Source organism: Podarcis bocagei (assembly GCF_964188305.1).
Source record: "Podarcis bocagei genome assembly, chromosome: 2".
NCBI lineage: Eukaryota > Metazoa > Chordata > Lepidosauria > Squamata > Lacertidae > Podarcis > Podarcis bocagei.
In genome coordinates, this window is record NC_138126.1 from 33,665,571 (window position 1) to 33,690,042 (window position 24,472).

The 24,472-nt window shown below is 42.8% G+C and overlaps 1 protein-coding gene across 1 annotated transcript in view; it reads right to left on the bottom strand.

Annotated features, from left to right (window-relative positions):
- Positions 1 to 24,472, bottom strand: part of FRMD4B (FERM domain containing 4B) — a 243,446-nt gene that overhangs the window by 151,452 nt on the left and 67,522 nt on the right. The window contains exon 2 of the mRNA XM_081184011.1: positions 21,299 to 21,420. The gene's annotated coding sequence lies outside the window, so the exon portion shown is untranslated. The remainder of the gene's footprint in view (positions 1 to 21,298; positions 21,421 to 24,472) is intronic.

Below are 24,472 nucleotides of genomic sequence, written 5' to 3' on the forward strand. Positions count from 1 at the left end.
GAAAAAAGAAAGTGAAGAGAAATTGAAGTATTATTCTTAGGTAAAACTAACATACCTGTAGCTATTTTGGGTACATTTTAGAGAGGATTATTTAGCTTTGACAGCGCGGTCACTCACCTTTTTCTACAGATCAGTCTTAAAAGGACTCTTGAGAGCAATGCTTCTCTGTGTCTCTTGTTAGAAGATGGATATCTTATACAAAACAGTAGGGGAAGAACTAGTGGGATACTCAGAAGATGGCAAGGGCTTATTATAACCATGTCTTTATTCTTCAGGGGAGAAAAAGAAGGCTGTGAATGGGAGACATGCCCTACTTTGAAAAGACCTGGAAAAAAACAGCTGCTACACATCATTTTTTTCAGGCAGTTTGAACAAAAGACTAAGATCTTTAGCCAAGGAAAAAATCTTGTAAGGCACAAGTTCAAGGGGACTGCACTTTAAAAATAACTCAGTGTGTTTCATGAAATCACTCAAAATAGTATAACTATAGAAGAGCAGTGAAAGACAGAAAAAGAGATAGATGATAGATTAGAAAGAAAGGGGGAGGGGGGAGAGGAGAAGGAAAGGAAATGGATTCTAACTGAAGTCTGATAATATTTTTAAGCTAACGTTTGCAGGGACAGAGGATAGAAGGCAGGAGACAATTGTTAAAAATCTGAGCTGGGTATTGCATTAGCATATTACCTGACGGAGAGGCAGATTAGACTGAACTTCAGCCCCCCCCCAGCCCCCCAATTCACCCCGGTTAAGATTGCCCAGGAGGGCATCAGGTACATACAGCTGTCTCCTCCCACACTTTGCTGCCATTTTGCATGCCCTCCTCAGCAACTGCAGCCTGAGGTGGCCACCTCAATCTGCCTAATGATATTCTGTTGCAGATTTGGGGTGCCATGAAGGGGAAAAATACTGTTAGTATGTACCAATGTTGTTACTATATTTTTAACTCAAATGATACAAAATGGTACTTGTGAGATTTTCTGCCTCAGGGGGAAAAAAACAACTTGATTGGACTTTGTTACTGTGCCATTTGTTGCACTGCCTCAGGCAGCAAAAAGTCTTGGTGGGCTGGCCTCTCTAGAAAAGTATGGTAATAAGATTCATGTGGCAACACGTGGCTAGCATAGTGTGCAAACACATTTAGATACCATTGTGAATCCTCTGCAGTTGGTGTCAAACCCTGAATTAGCTATTACATCCATTTGGGAGCAAAGAAAATTGAAGCACTAATACTTCATTCATCTTTAAACATTGTGGAGTCATTATTTCTTGATAAGCAGATTGTTTCACACTCTGAGCACAAAAGCAAGCCAGGTACCGTATTTTTCGCTCTATAAGACGCACCAGACCACAAGACACACCTAGTTTTTGGAGGAGGAAAACAAGGAAAAAAATATTCTAAATCTCAGAAGCCAGAACAGCAAGAGGGATTGCTGTGCAGTGAAAGCAGCAATCCCTCTTACTGTTCTGGCTTCTGGGATAGCTGTGCAGCCTGCATTCGCTCCATAAGACGCACACACATTTCCCCTTACTTTTTAGGAGGGAAAAAGTGAGTCTTATAGAGCAAAAAATACGGTAGTTAACTAGCCTTAATGTACTCTAGTTCCATGTTCAATTGCATATATTGGAATACAAAATGCCCTTCCTGTGTTGGCTTACTTAGCCACCAATGAGGCACAACAGCAGTCAAACCATCAAATCATTTGGCAGCAGTGTTCAAATCATCAACCATCTCCCATGCACATCATTACCCCTAGAGTTCGGGTATATTATGAAAAGCCGTCAGATCCTATCATTTGTTGACTAAAGTACATTCCCCTATCTCTCCATGTTTGCCAAGCCATTTCCCTTCCCTAAGTATTTTGGTGGAATTACCCTTGTTTTGAAGCCATCATGCAATAGCTTCCAGACACATTGCTCCTGTTCCTTAGAGTCCCACCCCACCACTGCCACTGCCTATGACAGCATGTAACACTTATGTGCTCGCTCCCACTGATGCACATCATTCTTGACACATTCCTTAGACAGAACGTAGTGCAAAAGAACCAGCCCAGGAGTTCTGCCTCATGAATGACTAAGAGGAAAACAGAACTCCTTATCAGTTACATGGCTACTGTCTGCAGCACAATTTCTTGGTGCCCAGGACTGCCTGATACCAATGAGATCATAAGGAAGTGACAGTTTCTCAGTGTGAATGGTACAAGCATGCACACTCTTCTTTAAAACAAAAGCAAACTGCATAATAAGGGGGGGAATGATCACTTCAGCCCAGCAAGACTGCCTATCAAACCTCTAGTCCAGATAAGAGTTCAGCTGATATGAGACATGTGTAAGTCCTGGGGGCAGAATTTCTGCATAAAGGCTGCCCAATTCTTTCCTGAGTGTAATCCTCTCCTGCCATGGGCAAAGAGAAAAACACTCAGTGAAGGCACACTCTTCAACAGGCAAATGTGCCTTCACTTTCTTAACTGTCCAATAAGTACAGTTGTTTATTTATAGAATTATAGAGTTGGGAGGGTTCCCAAGAATCATCTATTCCAACCCCGTGCAATGCAGGAATTACAGCTGAATAATCCCTGGCAGATGGCCAGCCCACCTCTGCTTAAAAACCTTCAGTGGAGCAGAGTCCACCACCTCCTTCGGAGGCATTCTGTACAGGGCCGGATTTAGGTTTGATGAGGCCCTAAGCTACTGAAGGTAATGGGGCCCTTTATATGTCCAGGTGTCCTTTGTCAACAACAAATTGTTGCTTTTTACACACACACACACACACACACACACACACACATAGTAAAGGTACCCCTGCCCGTACGGGCCAGTCTTGCCAGACTCTAGGGTTGTGCACTCATCTCACTCTATAGGCTGGGAGCCAGCGCTGTCCGCAGACACTTCCGGGTCACGTGGCCAGCGTGACAAGCTGCATCTGGCGAGCCAGCGCAGCACACGGAATGCCGTTTACCTTCCCGCTGGCAAGCGGTCCCTATTTATCTACTTGCACCCGGGGGTGCTTTCGAACTGCTAGGTTGGCAGGCGCTGGGACCGAACGACGGGAGCGCACCCCATTGCAGGGATTCGAACCGCCGACCATGCGATCGGCAAGTCCTAGGCGCTGAGGTTTTACCCACAGCGCCACCCGATATATATATATATATATATATATATATATATATATATATATATATATATATGTACAGTATAAGCTTTCATGTGCATGCACACTTCTTCAGAGACTTTTTTGTGTTGAATATATGCTACATGGTAATTTATGGACCTAATAGGTATCTAAAGCCATTTGCACATAACAAAATATGTATTTTATCCATTTTGCATTACTTCCCATGGGAAAGCATGCCTTGGTTTTGGAATGTTTTGGTTTTGGAACAGACTTCCGGAACAGATTAAGTTTGAGAACCAAGGTACCACTGTATATAGAAATGAGCAAACCAGTGATATTTTAGGGAGCAGGATAGCATTATTCCATTACTTACATGATAGGAGCCTACACAATACAAAACACTGTTACTGTATGTAGGTTTTATTTTATTTGTTTTTTATCTTATATTTTGGAAATGTACACCCATTTTTTTTCTTTAAATTTTTTTGGGGCCCCCAAGAGAGTGGGGCCCTAAGCTATAGCTTGTTTAGCTTATACGTAAATCTGGCACTGATTCTGTTCTACTGCTGAACAGCTCTTACTGTCAGGAACATCTTCCTAATGTTGAGTCAGAATCTTCTTTCTTCTAGTTTGAATCCATTGGTTCAGGTCCTGCCCTGTGACAGCCCTTCAGTCCTTTGAAGATGGCCATAGTATCACCCTTCCCTTCAGTAGAAACCTTGTACTCCACCCTTCCAGTGCAGTTGCATCATATGGAGTGGCTGACAACAATTAAAAACAAATATTCTGTTCCAAAGTGTTTCTTGGGAATTTTGTAGCAAATACCATTCTCTGCACTCCCCTCCCTGTCATATTTCTGCAGAATTGTAGAATATACACTCCAACACATTTAGATTGCCTTCACAAGATCAGTTCCACTATCACTGAAAAGTGAAACCTGTATTTTATTTTATTTTATTTATGCACCAAAATTATCCTGAACTCTATCAAAAGTTAGGAGTACAAAATGCACTCCTAAGCAGATATGAGCATTGGCCATAAAGTGCAGTGAAGCACACTTGAAATCGATTAGACTTACAGGACAACCCTCTGCATGCTTACTCAGAATCAAGTGCCACTATGCTCAATGGAGCTTGCTCCCTCATAAGTGAGCATAGGATTGAAGGTATAAACAAGATTAATTGTGTTGTGGCAGCCATGCCCCCCCCCCTTGCCCTAAACAAGAGAAATTCAAACCATATGATGGGAGTTTGCTGAGTAGGGGTTGCAGTTTGCTGTTAATTTTCTAATCCCCTCCAACTGCTTCCAGCTAATTTCTGATTACTGGTTTCTCTGGCGATCTCTCTGATAAGTCACTGTGAAATAACCTCAAAGGGCTTGACAACAGGAGATGATCCTACCAGGGGTCTTTTGTGCCCAGTGGGGTACATCTGAGAGACCCGGAAGGTGCCCTTGGTATTTTGGAGAGGCATAAAATATCAAAGGGAGGCGAAAGCAGCCAGGTAATTATATCTGCACGAAGTATTTTCATGGCTGAAACAGAATACTGGAGCCCAAGAGCTAGCCTGAGTTTATTATCATTATTATCTTACAGCTTCATTAATCTGTGGAAAGTGGGAACAGAGCTGCAGAGTGATCTAAAACGATATGCAAAGAAAGGCGCCCCACTAGGAAGCTGATAGTAACCTCCCAACTGTTTTAATGACATTGTTTATCTGTATTGGAATTCTGAGATATTTCTTGTTCCAACACATTTATAACAGCCTCCCACAGCTTGGTGCCCTACAGATGTTGCCAGATTACTGTTCCTATAATCCCTAGCTGTTGGCCATGCTGGCTGGGGCTGATAGCAGCTTGATTCCTAAATATATGGGCTGGCACAAAGTGGGAAAGGTGGTGGTCACTAGCATAACTAGTGGGAGGATGGGCCACACTGGGTGACCACTTAACACAGGGGTGGCACTTGCCCCAGGGGCCTGCAGCATGCCCAAGCCACACTCCTGGGAGTGACACGGTGGCTCGGATGCCTGCAGGTACCACACCACCTGAAAAGGTGGCATAGGGCTTGTGTTCGCCTGCATAGGAGAGGTGTGATGGAGGCAGAGCCTGAAAGGGCCTCAGTTCGCTTCCCGCCCCCGTTGGAACAGGTTTCTCAGTAAGGTCACACCTACGATACGTTTAAAGTGCATGGCTTTCCCCAAAGAACCCTGGGGACTGTAGTTCGTTAAGAGTGCTGGTAATTGCAAATCTGCAAAGGCTACTACAGTTCCCATCATTCCCATGGAGAAACCATGTGCTTTAAATGTGTGTTGAATGTGCTTTAAATGTATGGAGTGGATATGACCCAAGTATTCTCCTTGGAGCTATGACAACTGACCTACCTTGCTGCATAGGACCAGGAAAGGACAATTTGCAATTTTTGCTCTGCAGCCTGCCAGCTAAGGATAACATCTGATGCATCTAGTCTGCAATTTGCCTCAAGACTTTTTCTTGTATTCACATTAAGACTGGAACATATTAGTGGGAAGTTTGGTCTGATGTTTTTAGAAAAGGAAGTTGTCAGTATATTTTGAACACGGTCAGAAAATGTCCACATTTCACATTTCCCACGTGCAGTCAATGGCCTATGGTGATTATGAACCAATGTAGTTTTAAGACTAGTCACGGTACATAATTATCCTTTTTTATTTTAAATTAATAAGGTATTAGCACAATGCAAGTTTGACAGGCTAGCGGGGGGAAGTCAATAATGATTTAAGATCTGGAGAAGCAGTGAATCGATAGACATTGTTTATTACAGCAGATTAAAGTTGGCATAAATGCTCCTCCGATGTACAGCAAACATCTAGAAATCAGACCTCAGCATTATCGGGGGCATTTGACCACGGAAGAGAAAATGACTCAGCTTGCAAAGAGCAATTTAACACTCATCTCCATTCAATAGGGCTCTGAACTTTATTCAGCTACAGCATATCCATCAAAAAGTTTGAAAACGCATGTGGGAATGAGAAAATTAGAATATGGCCAAAAAAAATGTTCCTCTCTTAGAGGAAATGTTACAACAATTTGCAATTTTGAATAAAAAGGTTGATGACCAATCGGCAAAAGTTGATTTAGCCATATCTTCAATTACCAAACTTTCTGAACAGGTGGCTAAGCATTCACAAGATATTGGAAACTTAAAGGACGCCACATCTGAAAATCGGAAGTTGGCCGAGGCTGCGAATGAAAAAGCAGGTGAAGCAATTCAGAAAGTGGAGGAATTGAAAGGAGAGGTAAGGCCGCTACACAAACATATTAGCGACCAGCAAACCCACCTGGCTTTAGCGGAACTGAGAAACAGGGAAAACAATTTAAGATTACGTTCCATCCCAGAGATTGAGAAAGAGGACCTGATTGGTTTTTTGACAGCAGAATTTTCTAAATTCTGGGGTATAAAGGAAGATACGGATTTTAAAATAACAACTGCATTCAGACTGGGAAGAGTTACCGGGAAAGACAGGCCCAGAGACTGTTTGATTATTTTAAGGGCCAAGCAGGAGAGAGACAAGCTACTGGACCTACATTTTAACAAAGCACTCGAGATCCAGGACAGAAGAGCACAAATTTACAAGGATATTCCTAAACAATTATTGGATCTCAGATCTAACTACACTGACCTAGCTGGACTGTTGAGAGGCAACGGAATACCGTACAGGTGGGAGTTTCCACAAGGTATATCATTCAACTACAAAGGAAAGAAGATTAAAATCAAAACGAAAGAGGACAGCCAGAAGTTTCTGCACGACCACGGAGAAGACCTGCAGAAAGGAACAGCAACTCTTTGGCCTCCACCAGAGTCTGGAAAAGAACCAGCACCCTCGGATTTGGACAAAAAAGAAGACGCCCCATAAGAGCAACAACAGATTGATACAGGATGTCTCTGCAGCTGTATAGCTGGAACATTAATGGCGCAAATTCGCCGGAAAAACGCAAAAGGATATTCCATATTTTAAAGAAAGAAAATTTGGACATAATATGTTTACAAGAAACACATGTGACCAGGCTCCACAGGAAGGTGTTAATAAACAAAAGACTAGGCCAAGAATTTATTTCATCAGACAGAGTCAAAAAGAGAGGCGTGGTGATCTATGCAAAGGAGAATTTATCACCAAAATTCTTGTTTAAAGACGAACAAGGAAGAACCCTGGCAATTGAAATACAAATCCAAGGAGAAAAAGTTTTGATTTTAGGAATCTATGCACCGAACGAGGGGAAATCAGAATTCTACAAGAAGCTACATGAGACATTACTGGACTATCTGGACTATTCTAATATCATTATGATGGGAGATATGAATGGGGTCGTCTCTACTCTTATGGACAAGTCACAGAACCAGAATCTGACTAAAGATGGAAGACTACCAAAAACCTTCTTTGAACTAACTGACAATATGGATTTGATTGATTTATGGAGGACGAGAAACCCCCTAGGTAAAGAAGGAACTTTCTTTTCTGAGGCCCACCTGTCATGGACAAGAATCGACCAAATTTGGACAACCAGAGGGCTGGCACCTAAGACTACAAGAGTAGAAATCTGCCCAAAGACTTGCTCCGACCATAACGCTCTGAAAATGGAAATGAGATTTACTACTGCCGATTCCTTCAGATGGAAAATGAATGACAACCTGCTAAGAGATCAAGAGATTGTAAAGAAGGCCCAAAAAGCTTTAAAGGACTACTTTGAAATTAACTTGAACACCTCGGTGGAAAAAAGAATAATCTGGGACGCAAGTAAAGCTGTTATGAGAGGGTTTCTGATACAACAGAATACGATTAAGAAAAAATTCTGGAATGGGAAAAAGGATAAGATACTAGAGAAGATAAGAGAAGGAGAGAAAAAACTAAGATTGAATCCAAAATCAAAAGAGACTCTAAGAGAAATCAAATTCCACCAATCACAATATACGAAATTGATCAACCAAGAAGTGGAATGGAAAATCAAACAAATGAAACAAAGATCTTTTGAATCTGCGAATAAATGTGGGAAACTGCTAGCTTGGCAGTTGAAAAAGAGACAAAAATTAAACTATGTTACCAATCTAGAAGTTGAAGGGAAAAATATTCAGAAACCGGGAGAAATTAGAAAGTGCTTCCAGAAATATTTTAAAAAACTTTTTACACAAGAGTCCGAGGAAGTAATTGAGATAGAACAATTCTTGAAAGACAATGGCCTACCAGAATTATCCCAAGAGAAGAGATCAATCTTGAATTGTAAAATAACACAACAGGAAATTGAGGATGCCATTCAGAATATGCAGCTAGGCAAATCTCCAGGCCCTGATGGACTTACCTCCAAGTACTATAAGACGTTAAAAGACTATTTGATACAACCATTAATGGAGGTTTGCAACCAGATTATGGAGGGAGGAAGGGCACCAGATACGTGGAAAGAAGCATTCATCACACTGATACCTAAAGTGGAAACTGAAAAGACTCAACTCAAGAATTACCGTCCCATCTCACTCCTAAACGTGGATTACAAAATATTTGCAGACATTTTGGCAAATAGATTTAAGAAGGTTTTAAATGAAGTAATTCATAAGGACCAAGCAGGCTTTCTCCCAGGTAGACATTTGTTTGATAACACTAGGAATATTATTGATATTCTGGAACTTTTACAAACAAATATTAACACTAAAGCAGTGTTAATTTTTATTGATGCGGAGAAAGCCTTTGACAATATTTCTTGGAAATTTATGAAGAAAAACTTGGAAGGGATGGGAGTGGGAAGGGGGTTTGAGAACGGAATAGAAGCAATCTATTCCGAACAAAAAGCTAAGTTGATAGTGAACAATGTGGTGACAGAGGAACTCCAGATTGAAAAAGGAACACGCCAGGGGTGCCCCCTGTCCCCTTTATTGTTTATTTCAGTCCTGGAGGTTTTGCTGAACATGATAAGGAAGGATCGGCAGGTACAAGGAATACGGGTCGGAGTGAAACAATATAAACTGAAAGCATTTGCAGATGACTTGGTTTTAACATTAGAGGAGCCAGAATCTAGTACAAAAAAAGTACTGGAACTGATACAGAAATTTGGTCGGGTAGCGGGTTTCAAGTTGAACAAACAAAAAACTAAGGTGTTAGGGAAAAATCTGACAGCTACTGAAACAGAAGGGTTTCAGAAGGAAACAGAACTAAACATTGTTAAAAAAGTGAAATACCTGGGGGTTAATCTCTCTTCCAAGAACCTGAATTTATTTAAAGATAATTACGAGAAATGTTGGTTAGAAGTTAAAAAAGATTTAGAAATTTGGTCAAGACTGAAGTTATCCTTGTTAGGCCGAATTGCAGCTATAAAAATGAACGTTTTGCCAAAGATGTTGTTTTTGTTTCAGGCCTTGCAGATTGTGGACAGAGTGGAATGTTTTGGAAAGTGGCAGAAGGATATCTCTAAATTTGTCTGGCAGGGCAAAAAGCCCCGAATAAAGTTTAAAATACTAACTGATGCAAAGGAGAGAGGGGGATTTGCCCTGCCGGACTTAAGGTTATATTACGAAGCTGCAGCCTTCTGCTGGATGAAAGATTGGATTTTGTTGGAAAACACTGATGTCCTGGATCTGGAAGGCTTTAATAACTCGTTAGGTTGGCATGCGTATTTGTGGTATGACAAGGCAAAAACATATGGAATGTTTAAAAACCATATTGTCAGAAAAGCAATATTTATGGTCTGGAAAAAATACAAAGACTTATTAGAAAGCAAAACTCCGAGGTGGGTATCACCAATTGAGGCCAAAGCTCGGAAAAAACCCAATATGGAGGCCTATTGGCCGAAATATTGGGAAATAATAGAAAATATTGGAGGTAAATGGAGGCTGCAGAGCTTCGAAAAACTACAAAGTATGGTGCAAGGTTGGCTACATTATGCCCAAATTAATGAGGTTTTCAAGCTAGACAAAAAAATAGGATTCCAGGTGGAAAAATCGAAACTTGAGACAGAGCTGTTAGAACCAAAGACCAAGTTATTATCGAGAATGTACAACTTGCTGCTTAAATGGAACACTCAGGATGAGACAGTTAAGTCAGCTATGATAAAATGGGCTCAGGACATTGGATATAACATCATGTCAGAAGACTGGGAGAGGTTATGGACCACCGGTATGAAGTTTACTGCATGTAATGCTTTGAAAGAAAACATTATGAAAATGGTATACAGGTGGTACATGACCCCGGTCAAGCTGGCTAAGATATACCATTTGTCCGATAACAAGTGTTGGAAGTGTAAGGAAGCTGAGGGGACATTCTTACACCTTTGGTGGACCTGCCCAAGATTGAAGGCCTACTGGGAAATGATCTACAATGAGTTAAAAAAGGTGTTTAAATACACCTTCCCTAAGAAACCAGAGGCCTTCCTTCTGGGCATTGTCGGCCAGAAGGTGTTAAAGAAGGACAGAACCTTTTTTATGTATGCTACAACAGCAGCAAGAATTCTTATTGCTAAGCATTGGAAGACTCAAGATTTGCCCACACTGGAGGACTGGCAGACGCAATTGATGAACTACATGGAATTAGCCGAGATGACTGCAAGGATCCGAGACCTGGGAGAAGAAGCGATGGAGGAGGATTGGAAAAAATTTAAGGACTATTTGCAAAAGTATTATAAATTATATGAATCTTAAGATGTCGCATGATTCGGAATGTCAGCCCCAGCAATATAAGCAGATTATCTATGAAAGTTGAATTATCTATGGAAGAATCAAAGTTTAAATGGGTAAAAAAGAAACATTGTAAGATTTTTAAAACAATTGGAATATAAGAGATTTAAACTTGTATAGTAATTGAAAATACAAAAAACACACGAAACAAGGTTATAACTTGCTGATAACTTTATTGTCAAGAATGCATTATGGGGAGACGCGGGGAAGTTCGATAGAAATTTGAAATAAGTTGATGAAATGGTCTGGTTTTGTTGTTCTTGTTTCTTCTTTTTTCTTTTCTTTTTTCATTTGCCTTTTCGTGTTCTTTTTTTTTTGTTTACTTCTTGTTATTGTTATATTTGTAATGTGGAAAAAGACGCAATAAAAATTATTATAAAAAAAAAAATAGAGGGCGCTGCGCCACAATACAAAAAAAAAAAAAAATGTTTTATTGTGGACCGTTTTATTTTGAGATTTAATGAGTAGTAAACCACTTTGATATGTTCTCTTTAGGTAAAGGTAAAGGGACCCCTGACCATTAGGTCCAGTCGTGGCCGACTCTGGGGTTGCGGCGCTCATCTTGCTTTATTGGCCGAGGGAGCCGGCGTACAGCTTCCGGGTCATGTGGCCAGCATGACTAAGCCGCTTCTGGTGAACCAGAGCAGTGCACGGAGATGCCGTTTACCTTCCCGCCGGAGTGGTACCTAATTATCTACTTGCACTTTGACGTGCTTTCGAACTGCTAGGTTGGCGGGAGCAGGGACCGAGAAACGGGAGCTCACCCCATAGCGGGGATTCGAACCGCTGACCTTCTGATTGGCAAGCCCTAGGCTCTGTGGTTTAACCCACAGCGCCACCCGCGTCCCATGTTCTCTTTAAAATATGGTTTTTTTAAAAAAAATGGCATAGAAATGAAATTAATAGATAAAAGCTTTGAGTTCTGCAGAATGGTTGAACATGCACCCCGGTCCAGTACTCTATCCACATGCTTTGTTCTTGCTAAGCTTGAATCATATTAATTTTTTTCTACTTCGGTTAAGAATCAAACTGGAAATCTAGTGCAATGCAGTCTTCATTTAGCTTTCCACATTGTATGGGTAGTAATGGTAGAAGCAGCATCAGCTTTCTACCACCCTAACATATGCTTTCTCCAATTAGGAGTGCCAAGAGCTAAAGCCAGCTCATTTAAAAATAGTGCTTACACAAAATGTTCCACCAGGAGATGGGTTTTCCAAAGTATTCAAGTGATTTGCTTTCGAGGGGGAATAAAGCACCTAAGTACCTGCAATGATTAATCTCAGTGTGGAAGTGTCTGTGCTATCTCACTGATGGAGATAAATAGAGATGTGACCAGGGCAGCAATTATATGGAAATGGTTCCCATGATTGGTCCATAATTTCATCCCTAGCCAGCTACCTCTTTGCTTCTTCCTTCAGCCCTTGACCCCACTTCTCTTCCTCTGCTTTCATTCTAATACACCCATTGCTTCTATACCCTCTCATCTTCCCATTCCTTGCCTCTTCCCCATCTGCTTTCCTTCATCTCTTCCTCTTCATCTCTTTCCAAATTGTTCCGATTTTCCATTTTCCTCACCCCAGTGCATTCATATGTTTCTTGTGCACCCCATTCAACTATTTAACTTGTACACCCCAGTGCACAGCTGGTCAACCCTCTACTGCCCAGTTCAGAAGTAGCCAACATGGTGCCCTCCATATGTTTTGGACCACAACTCCCATCAGCCGTAGCCAACACGACCAGCGGTCAGGGCTGAGGGAGTTGTCATTCAAAATATCTAGAGGGCACCATATTGGCTACCTAGACTGGATCTTTCACACTGACAATTTCTCCTAAATCATTGGATCATGTATCCTACAACAGAGCAGCGAGCCTCATTTCTATTATCTCTGAGCTTCTGTGATATTGCAGCAGCTCAGCAAATGGCCCGAGAGTCCTCAAAGTTTGCAACTTGCACTTGCCTCATATTTTTCCCTTAAAAGCAATAGCCTCATTCCCCCCCCCCCTACTTAAAAACAATAATACCAACGTGACCCTTTTGAGCAAAAATGGATGTGCTGTGTGCTTTAACTGGAACCTCAATTCATCTGTCTACAAATGTGGTAAATGCCCTAAAGTGGTATCTCCACTATGTGTGTGTATGTGAAATTTATTATTCTTATTATTTAATAAACTTGTATACTGTCCTTCAATGGAAATTATCAGGGTGGTTTACAATCAAAGGTATACACACCCATGTACAAAAGCAAGTGGGTTGTTGCTGAAAGAGCAGTTGTTCAGAGTTTTCCCTAACACAGCAGGCAGGCAGAGGGAATGTGTATCTCAAAACTGAACTGTTCATAGAGAGTTGGGCTTCCTGCCACTCCAGGATCAAGGAAGGGGAAAGCAGGAAAGCCCCACCTCCCGATTCATTCATTTATTCTTCCTAAGATGGGTGGAGGGCAGGAACACAGGAACAACCAGATGTTAGATCTTTGACTCCCACTATGTGCTACTAAGGGCAAATGAAATGTTGACGTGGGGTAATTGCATTGCCAATTTAGAACAATGCACACTAATGGGCAAAGACACTTTTTTTAAAAGTTCTGCCGGGCAATGGACTGGCATCATCACCAGCCTTATCCAGTGGGAATTGTGACATTTGGAAATGTCAAAAAACAAACCCTCAAACCTGGACAAAACACATTCACACACACCAGTGAGAAAGGATGTTGGAGAAGGAAACTCTAGAGTTGGGGGTCAGCCCAGCCCATATTCACTGTCGTAGTTTAGATGAGTCAGCCTAGAGAGAGGAAAGGGAGACACTGGAGCCACACCAAAAAGAAAGGGAAAGAGTAGAGATGAAATCAAAGAATGAGGAAGGGACTGGTGAGAGTCATATCCAAGAGAAAGCAACTTTTGGTACTGCACAAAATATGGGAGGTTTCAAAAGCTGTGCATGACCTGGATTAATTTCTATTTAATTCTCACTCCTTTTTGTTCTCCTGGTGGTTTCTTGTGAGAGAATGGGTTGCAGACGGATGGATGAGCTGCCTCTCTGGCAATAGTGTTATCTCAATGTTGACAATAGGATGGGTCTGCCTGTGATCTGTGATTGTTGGGCACATTCATCCTCCACTGCCTCAGATAATCAGGCAAAGAAGATGACTGCTGTACTCAAGGCAGGCTGGTTTTCCTCTAGTGTCCTATGATTCTTAACTGTAACCCTAGAATTGTAGAGTTGGAAAGTGACCCTGAAGCTCATCTAGGTCCAACCCCTTCTGCAATGCAGGTGATCAATGACTAGGTCTTAGATTTCTTTCTTATTCAAGTTATCACATAGGATTGTGCAAACTTACAGCTTTGTTATTTGCCCATTTGATATGCAGCTGGCAAAAACATGTCTGAAAAGCATGGAGCATTCAACATGTCTGCCTTGAGCCCTCCAACCCTTAAAAGTGCTTCTAGCTCTCTGCATGAGAAAAGGCAACTGTGGTCCTGACATTCTGCCCACCCCCTTCCTCTACTTGTTGTGGTGGGCAAGAATCCAGCAGTGCCGCACAGCAGGTGGGGGGGGAAGGGCAGGAAGGGGAAATGAACGGGTGGGAGAAAGCCACACCTACCTTCTTTCCTCTCGCATAAAGGTAAAGGTAAAGGGACCCCTGACCATTAGGTCCAGTTGTGACCGACTCTGGGGATGCGGCGCTCATCTCGCTTTATTGGCTGAGGGAGCCGGCGTACAGCTTCCAGGTCATGTGGCCAGCATGACTAAGCCGCTTCTGGTGAACCAGAGCAGCGCATGGAAACGCCGTTCACCTTCCTGCCTGAGCACTTTGACGTGCTTTTGATCTGCTAGGTTGGCAGGAGCAGGGACCGAGCAATGGGAGCTCACCCCATCATGGGGATTCAAACCGCCAACCTTCTGATCAGCAAGTCCTAGGCTCTGTGGTTTCACCCACAGCGCCACCCACATCCCTTCCTCTCGCATAGAGAGATTTAAAGCTGTAGTAACAGTTCTCCAGGTTCCAACCTGGCAACTCTGCCTGTGACCTCTACAGCGGCTTGGTTGGGCATGCTTGGTGCTAAATGTCACTAGAGCAACTACCGAAGTGGAAGGAACTAAAGCCACATAAATTAAGAGCAAATATTACATAAATAGATATAGATGATACGTATGTTTCAAAGTGTTGGTGTTGATCTTTAAAGCCCTTAATGGCTTTGGCTCTGCACTCCTGAAGGAGCATCTCCACCCACATTGTTCAGTCCGGTCACTGAGGTCTAGTTCCAAGGACCTTCTGGCGGTTCCCTCACTGCAAGAATTGAAGTTACAAGGAACCAGGCAGAGGGAACGCCCTCCCATCAGATGTCAAAGAGATAACCAATTGCATGATTTTCCAAAGACATCTGAAGGCAGCCCTGTATCGGGATGCTTTTAACGTGTGGTGTTCTGTTGTGTTGTTGTAGTGTTGTTGCATCCCACTCAGGTGGGCAGGGTACAAAAAAACCCCCACATAAACATATAAAGTACAGTGGTACCTCGGGTTAAGTACTTAATTTGTTCCGGGGGTCCGTTCTTAACCTGAAACTGTTCTTAACCTGAAGCAGCATGGTAGCTAATGGGGCCTCCTGCTGCCGCTGCACGATTTCTGTTCCCATCCTGAAGCAAAGTTCTTAACCCGAGGTACTATTTCTGGGTTAGCGGAGCCTGTAACCTGAAGCGTATGTAACCTGAAGCGTATGTAACCTGAAGTGTATGTAACCTGAGGTACCACTGTAATATAATTCTTGATTGATGACCGCAGAGCAAAAGGGCCAAACATTTCATCAAGAAAGAGTAGGCAAACGATGTAGTAGGCAGAGAAGGAGGAGGTGAGGGAAAGAATAAAGACAAACAGGGATTTAATAAGAGACTGTGAAGTCTAAATGTTTAGGCTCATTTTTGGAAGCTCTGTTTATTGATCAAGTGTGCAGCCTGGACTCTTCCATACTTTAAAATTTAATTACTGAGATTTTCATGTATATATCTATTACAATGAGCAACTTACGTGGCCTGTTTGTTATAGAGGTCTGATCCTTCTTTTGCCAACAGATTGTTAAGGAACAACTGTTCTCCTTAGAGAGAACATAAGGTGAGCAGGGCCTGTCAGAGGAAGCCATTTGGAAAAGGAAGAGGATGTCTGGCAGCGAAGCACAAATGCTCATACAGGGCCATTTAGGCAGCCACAGGAAGGCAGCCTGGCACTTCAAAGTTCCTTGCTATTCACACAAGTGAACCAAATGAATGATTCTTATGGCTCTAGGGAAGCTAATTATTATTATTATTATTATTATTATTATTATTATTATTATTATTATTATGAACTTCACATGACTCATTGAAAAGGATGCAGGCTCCCCCTATGAGAGGGAAGGAAATATTAGTATGCACATGTTGCACTTTGGAGAAGCACATGGAGTGCTGTTCAGAAACTACATTACCCAGCAGGCCAATCCAGAGTGCCCCACTCTGGGCGGCTCCCAACAGAATATTAAAAGCACGATAAAACATCAAACATTAAAAGCTTCCCTAAACAGGGCTGCATTCAGATGTCTTCTAAAAGTCAGATAATTGTTTATTTCCTTCATATCTGAAGGGAGGGCATTCCACAGGGTGGGAGCCTCTACCGAGAAGGCCCTCTGCCTGGTTCCCTATAACTTCGCTTCTTGTAAGGAGGGAACTGCCAGAAGGCCTTTGGAGTTGGACCTCAGTGTCCGGACTGAGCGACAGGGGTGGAGACACTCCTTCAGGTATACTGGGCCGAGCCCAGATATTGTAGAAACTAAAGAGCACCCACCAACAAAAGAAGAGTGGCAGATGAAACTGATGGACTACGACGAGTTGGCGAAATTAACTGGGAAAATTCAGAAACAGCAAGACCAGACTTTCCTGAAAGACTGGAAGGAATTTATGATATATTTGAAAGACAACTGTAATCAATTGACATCGCTCACATGGTTGCAATAAGTTTTGTAAGCAGAACAATATGAATTATTGCAAAAGAGGACTAAGAAGGAGTTTATTTAGGATATGGATTTTATAGCAATAACTATTAAAATAAAATGCAAAATCAGAAAGAAAGTTAGAAAACCGTTAGTCAAGGTTGACGGAAGTCTCAGGCTGTGATAGGCGAAGGTATGTTGTTGTATAGAATGGGATGTTATGTTTGGAAAATATGTGCAAAAACCCATAAAAATTATATTTAAAAAAGAAGAAGAGGGGGGGAGAAACTAAAGAGAATCCAGAATTTCACATGACTCATTGAAAAGGATGCAGGCTCCCCCTATGAGAGGGAAGGAAATATTAGTATGCACATGTTGCACTTTGGAGAAGCACATGGAGTGCTGGTCAGAAACTACATTACCCAGCAGGCCAATCCAGAGTGCCCCATTTTACAGGGGCAAATGGGTCATCCTCTCTATGGAGAGGACTGGCTCCTTTCTCCCCCGAATCTCTGTCCTACACTAAACAGTGATGACAGTTGTTTGGACTGACAGTAAGTGACAAGGGGACACCTGAAAGACAAACTGCTCTCTTACACATGTTGCCAGGGTTGCCAAACCCTTTGGAGTCTTATTCATAATCATGCATCCATTCTTACTGTATTCCCACCCCCAAAAGGTCAAAATAACTCTTAAATAGATGGTTGAATATTTTCATATACCTATGTTTGTTTTATAACTTTTTATCCATAATTGGTACAACAGAGAGCAAGTCTCTGATGGCCTTCACGGTGTCAGGAATGGGCTTCCCAAGGTAGACCACGTTCCACAATATGATACACGGCTTTATTTTATTTTATTTTATTTTTGTTACTCTGTGCCCTGAACTGGACAAGGAAGAGGAAAACAAAGCAGACTGAGCGTAAAATGAAGAACAACCCAATTTCCCGTAGTGAGGCTCTGTCGTTTGGAATGCAACTGATATGTCTCCATTGTGGAATTATGCATCCACCTTCCACTACATCACACTGCAGGAGTACACCATCTGTTACCTGGCCAGGTATCTCCTGGTAGCACTTGCTGCAAAGATTTGCAGTTACGTTCCTTTTAGCTCACCACTGAGATTATAAGAATGGATGGTTTTTGCCATTAGAGGCAGGGCATCTGTCACTAGCATACAAGACATTTGGGATGCTGCCTAGTGGCAAGCGGGTAACAGCTTAGTTATGCTCTGGCATATGGGATATAATGTGCATAATGCCAACTCTAATGAATAGTGCTTGATGGTGCTGCACGTCCAGAGAAGACTGAAGAAGCAAATTTTCCAGCCGTTTATTTGTCAGGATGGAGTGCGTTAATACCAGCTGTTTCATTGCCAAGTAGTTGGTATTTCAATATATGATTGTTCCAGTGGTTGTTTTTTGTTTTTGTTTTTTTTGAGGGGGAGGGTGTTCTTTTAAACCACAAGCAGGCAACCCCAACACCTCACCCCCACCATCCCATTCTTCCACCCCATCACGAATCTTTAATTCTCCTTGTTTTGTTTCCTCCTCATTTTCCGCAGCTTTAAAAAGCTTTTTTATGCTTTTCCTATTGGCTGGTTGTATCTCGTTTTATAAATATAAATGGATTCACCACCCCTTCATTTTTTCCTGGTTCTACGGTTTTCAGAGTGGGGGAAGGTTTTCCCTGAGCTGTCTGAGAACAAAATGGTAAGCTTTAGCCGTGTGTGTGTGTGTGTGTGTGTGTACACATTACACACTACCTTAAGAAAGGAACGGCTTCCGTTGGCTTCCAGAGCAGTAGCTGAATTGGTCTGTTTTATTTTTTGATCCTCCATATGCTTATTTTATAGTAGCACCATCAAACTGAGTGAAGTCTACTTCTGGGTACAGTCATACCTTGGAAGTAGAACGGAATCTGTTACGGAAGTCTGTTCAAGTTCCAAAGCATTCAAAAACCAAAGCGTGGCTTCCGATTGGCTGCAGGAAGCTTCTGCAGCCAATCAGAAGCCGCAGAAGTCCCGTCAGATGTTTGGCTTCCAAAAGAATGTTCAAAATCAGAACAGTCACTTCTGGGTTTCCATTGTTTGAGAGCCAAAATGTTTGAGAACTAGGCTGTTCGAAAACCAAGGTGCGGCTGTACATAAGAGCTGTGCTGGATCAGACCACAAGCTCATCTAGTCCACAAAAGGGAACACTATCAATGGCTGCTAGCTATGATGACTATATACACCTTGGGTTACAGACGCTTCAGGTTGCGTTTTTGGGGGTTATGGACCCGCTGAAACCCGGAAGTACCAGAACGGGTTACTTCCGGGTTTCGGCGCATGCGCAGAAGCGCTAAATCACGCTTTACTCATGCTCAGAAGCGCTGAATCGCAACCCACACGTGCACAGATGCGCTGCTGCGGGTTGCGAATGTGCATCCCGCATGGATCACGTTCGCAACCTGAGTGTCCACTGTAACTCCCTCCAGTGAATAGCACTTGCTGGGAATCACAAGCGGGGACAGTACTGCTGCATTCAGATCCTGCTTGCAGACATACCATAGGCTGGCTACTGTGAGACGAGGATGAAGGCAAGATGGGCCTTCAGTCTAATCCAGCATTCTTATATGACTAAGGGCCCCTCCAGACTGTGAGTATACATTGCAACATATCACAGACACCATAATGGGGCATTCATACAGGACACATTGTTCCACTATATTAGTTGTTCCGCAATGATCCCCCAATGCTATTGCATTATTGCTGTCTGGTGTGCAAAAAAAGTGGAGCAATTAAAATAAACCAGTGGTATAAAAAGTCACAGGATTTCATCAGGAAGCTACGAGACATACCCTGATTGGAAACAAAGCAGTGCGTCTTTCCCCGAAACCTTTGCAGGCACAAACAGTATTGAAAGTGAGATTGCATTCAACTGCCCTGATGCCACCATCAAGCACAAATCATCATGAATGCATAATGAAAAGGATGTCTTAATGCAGTTACTCCTACCAAAAATGAAATTAAAGTCTGAATCAGCTCTCAGTGTGAGCCGACCTAAAGACTGGTGTATGTAACACACTTTTAAAAACTATCTTGGTCCTTGATCCTATTTTAAGGTTAAAAAAAAAGTAGGAATGAAATTGCCTGGAAGTTCTCTAAAATGGATACAGACAGCGGTCACTCTCCTTTTCAATCATTTCGGAATGAACATCCGTGTAAGAGTTAGGAAGGAGAGGTTTCAGGGTGGGATGGCCTCAAAGATGCTGCTAAACCTCTCCTTTTGAAATCCATTCCACTGAAGACCCATTCCATTCTGTGCAGGTGCCAAGCACAGCAGCACAAGACATTCTCTGGAGCTGTGAGGTTCTAGAACAAGGTCCAACGGCTTAAACATCTGGTAACCCAAGGAAGGAGAGCAGTGTCACTTTTGACACTCCGCAGAACACCAGAGGAGCTATTCTGCTCCTCATACTCCCTCTGGTGGTCACGCCACACAATTAAAATAGAAGAACCCAGATCTGTGGCGAGTGGGGCAGGATTGACAGTTTTGCAGAGAGTCTCCAAAGCTGAAAAGCAGAATGTGTACGTTAGGTGTGTAATTCTTTTTCCTTTTTGGATTTTGAAAAAAATAAAAATGCAATGGAGCTACTTAAGGATGCAATTTGAAATGAAAACCTGGAAGTCAAGTCACTTGTTCGGTGTCCGTGTGGCGTAGGTATGTTGATATACATACACATATAGTATAGGCAGGTATTATATAAAGCAATGTATGTATGTTTATGTTATGAAAATAAGGCAGTGTGTTGTGTATGCATATTGTGTAAATGTATATGTATGTGTTTTATATGTTAATAAAATTTAAATGAAAAAATGAAATGAAAAGCTAGCACCAAGGATCCTTTTTCCTTGCAATTATTTACTGGTACCCCAGGTTCTTTGCCCTCACTGGGAGAAAAACAACAACCAGATGCCTCTTTATCTCCTGCGTTGGTCTTCTGCTTCAAACTGAGGTCTGCACTGCACACAGTGGCAGAGCTTCATGCACCGGCACTGGGGGCGGAGAGCAGGCGGGGGTGTGGTTGGCGTGTGTCCCAAGGGGCATGGCAGCCACCCGCAGGGGCGTGGCGTGCATCCTGGGGGTGTGATGCGCTGCCTGCAGGGGCGTGGACCCAGCACGGGGGGCCCAGCTGCGACGGCACCCCTTTGGGATCATGGTCCGGGGTGGTGCGCTCCCCTCCGCCCCCTCTTCCTCCGCCAGTGACTGCACAGTGTGTGCAGGCGAAAGACCAAAAGAGAACTCATTGACCTATGCATAATGTGCAGAATGGATGGGGCCAGAGAGGTTGCAAGGATGTGGAAGAGAGAGGCGAACTGTGCAGATAAATCAGTGTCCCTTATTCTTTACTCAACACCAGCTCAGTCAAACAATAATTTTAATTTGAAGTTCCAATGGGTTTTGAAAGCTTTGCTTGACATCTGTATATTCCAGGGGTGATAATGTACCACAGCCAGCTGACCGAGTAGGGGAAACTTTTGTGCTGATTCCTACCTTTATCTCAGAGAACAGCCTCCTCTCTACTTGAGCCTCGTGGTTTTCAGCCTTCCATTATTACATGAACACTTCTTCACCCTTCTCACTCCTTCCTCCCATCTTTTGCTGTATCCATCTTCCTGTAAGGAGAAGAAAAAATGTTAAGAGCACGTGAATTCAGTTCAGCAGAACACCCTTTGTCGACCTGGTGCCTTTGAACTACAACTCCCATCATCCCCAGCTACCATATGCATGGGAATTGTAATTCAAAACATCTGGAGAGTAGCAGGTTGATGAATGCTGAGGACTGCATCCAATGGTGACAGCAGTGGCAGAAAACACTTACCTTCTTGCAAGTTGGGGGGGATATTGCTCCTAAGCATTTTGAGCTCTGTGTTGCTCATGAGCAAGTGGCATTCAAAGGAATTAATGGGGAACCTCACCAAATGTTTGTGTTTGTGTTCTTGCGACGTTGATGTGGCCAGCTGTCACATAATGCTCATAGGTAACTTGAAAGAGCATATTCTGGGCTGTATTCAATGGTGGCTTTGCCGCTGGTGGAAAGCACTGACTTTTGCGCAGTTCTGGGCATCCTGATTTCACCAGTCTCCCCCTTCCCATCCCCTGAAGTTTGGGGAACCCAGTATGGGATCTAGTGGCAGAGGGATGCAGCAGGTAGCACTAAGGAAACAGATGGATCATCTTTGAACCAAGTGATAACTAGCATCAAGAATGAGGAAAATAATAAAGCAGAGGTGGGATACTGTTTTTGATAGGATTCCTAGTTCACGCTAGCAGCTTAAACGTTAACACTTCTTTGCAAGGTTATTTGCGTTTTGAATTAAAAGCTAAAGGTTGCATTGCAGCTAAAGGAAAAGCTGCTGTTAAAATCTCAGCGTGTTTTACAGGTTTTACCCATGAATTCAGAAATAAGCACAGCTGAGTTCAATGGAATTCCTAAGTTCAATTGAATTCCTAAATATGCCACCATGTCTGATCAGGGAATGTGAAGGCAGCCCCCCCCCCCAGCCAAATTTCAACCTGCAAACTACTTCGCCAGCTCACTATTCTATGGTGGGAATTTAGCTACAACTGTCACCGTATATGAAATCTGTTGCCATTGCAGAAGCCCAAAAGAACCAATGACCCTTTAAATGGAAGCCAAATACAAAATAAATTAGCATTGCCACCCCAGCCTACTGGAAACACAACCCCTTCATGATAAACTCTGCAGCAAGCTCTCTGCTGACACCGTTTGGTACAGATCTAAAAGTAGCAAGGAATGTAGAAAGTGAGGTTGTTTCACTGCGTGTATAACGGGACTGTAGAAATAACTTATTCAAATAAAGTAAAATTCAATCTACAGGGAAGGCAGGAGGAAAGGGTCCTTATGGGGGCTAAAATACATATAAATCGTAAAAACATGGGGGGATGAAACAGATGTGCCAAGATAAAATAAGTTAGTGCCACCCTGGAACAGGGCTGTAAACCTCCACTCTCTGGAGTAAATGGCAAATTTGTAGCTGAGTAAGAAATGGGGTAGGGACGCGTTTCCGTGTGCTGCTGTGGTTCGTCAGAAGCGGCTTAGTCATGCTGGCCACATGACTCGGAAGCTCTACGCCGGCTCTCTCAGCCAATAAAGCGAGATGAGCGCCGCAACCCCAGAGTCGGCCACGACTGGACCTAATGGTCAGGGGTCCCCTTTACCTTGACCTTTACCTTTAAGAAATGGGGTAGAATATTTGATATGTGTCTGTTGTGTGGTGGTCATTTTCTCTGCCTAAATGGTCTATAGTAATAGAATGGTCCCCTTCATGGATCACTGCCTTGCCGTAGCGAAGGGGCTTGAATAACCCAGAGAAGCCATGAGCTATGCCGTGCAGGGCCACCCAAGATGGACAGGTCATAGTGGAGAGTTTTGACCAAACGTGATCCACCTGGAGGAGGAACCGGCAAGCCACTCGGGTATCCCTGCCAAGAAAACTCCATGGACAAAGACAACAGGCATATGAAAGTTATGACGCTGGAAGATGAGCCCCTCAGGTCGGAAGGTGTCCAACATGCTACTGAGGAAGAGCGGAGGACAAGTACAAGTAGATTCAGAGCTGATGAAGCGGCTGGGCCAAAGCCAAAAGGACGCTCAGTTGCGGATATGCCTGGAAGCGAAAGGAAAGTCCAATGCTGTAAAGAAAAATATTGCATAGGAACCTGGAATGTAAGAACCATGAACCTTGGTAAGTTGGATGTGGTCAAAAATGAGATGGCAAGAATAAATATTGACATCCTGGGCATCAGTGAACTAAAATGGACAGGAATGGGCGAAGTCAGTTCGGATGACCATCATATCTACTACTGTGGGCAAGAATCCCGTAAAAGAAATGGAGTGGCCCTCATAGTCAACAAAAGAGTGGCAAAAGCTGTACTGGGATGCAATCTCAAAAATGATAGAATGATCTCAATACGAATCCAAGGCAGACCTTTTAACATCACAGTAACCCAAGTTTATGCACCAACCACTGGTGCTGAAGAAACTGAAATTGACCAATTCTATGAAGACTTACAACACCTTCTAGAAATGACACCAAAGAAGGATGTTCTTCTCATTATAGGGGATTGGAATGCTAAAGTAGGGAGTCAAGAGATAAAAGGAACAACTGGCAAGTTTGGTCTTGGAGTCAAAACGAAGCAGGGCAAAGGCTAATAGAGTTCTGCCAAGAGAACAAGCTGGTCATCACAAACACTCTTTTCCAACAACACAAGAGACGACTCTACACATGGACATCACCAGATGGGCAGCATCGAAATCAGATTGATTATATTCTCTGCAGCCAAAGATGGAGAAGCTTTATACAGTCAGCAAAAACAAGACCTGGAGCGGACTGTGGATCATCAGCTTCTTATAGCAAAATTCAAGCTTAAACTGAAGAAAGTAGGAAAAACCACTGGGCCGGTAAGATACAATCTAAGTCAAATCCCTTATGAATACACAGTGGAAGTGAGGAACAGGTTTAAGGATTTAGATTTGGTGGACAGAGTGCCGGAAGAACTATGGATGGAGGCTCGTAACATTATACAGGAGGCAGCAACTAAAACCATCCCAATGAAAAGGAAATGCAAGAAAGCAAAGTGGCTGTCCAACGAGGCCTTACAAATAGCGGGGGAGACAAGGAAAGCAAAATGCAAGGGAGATAG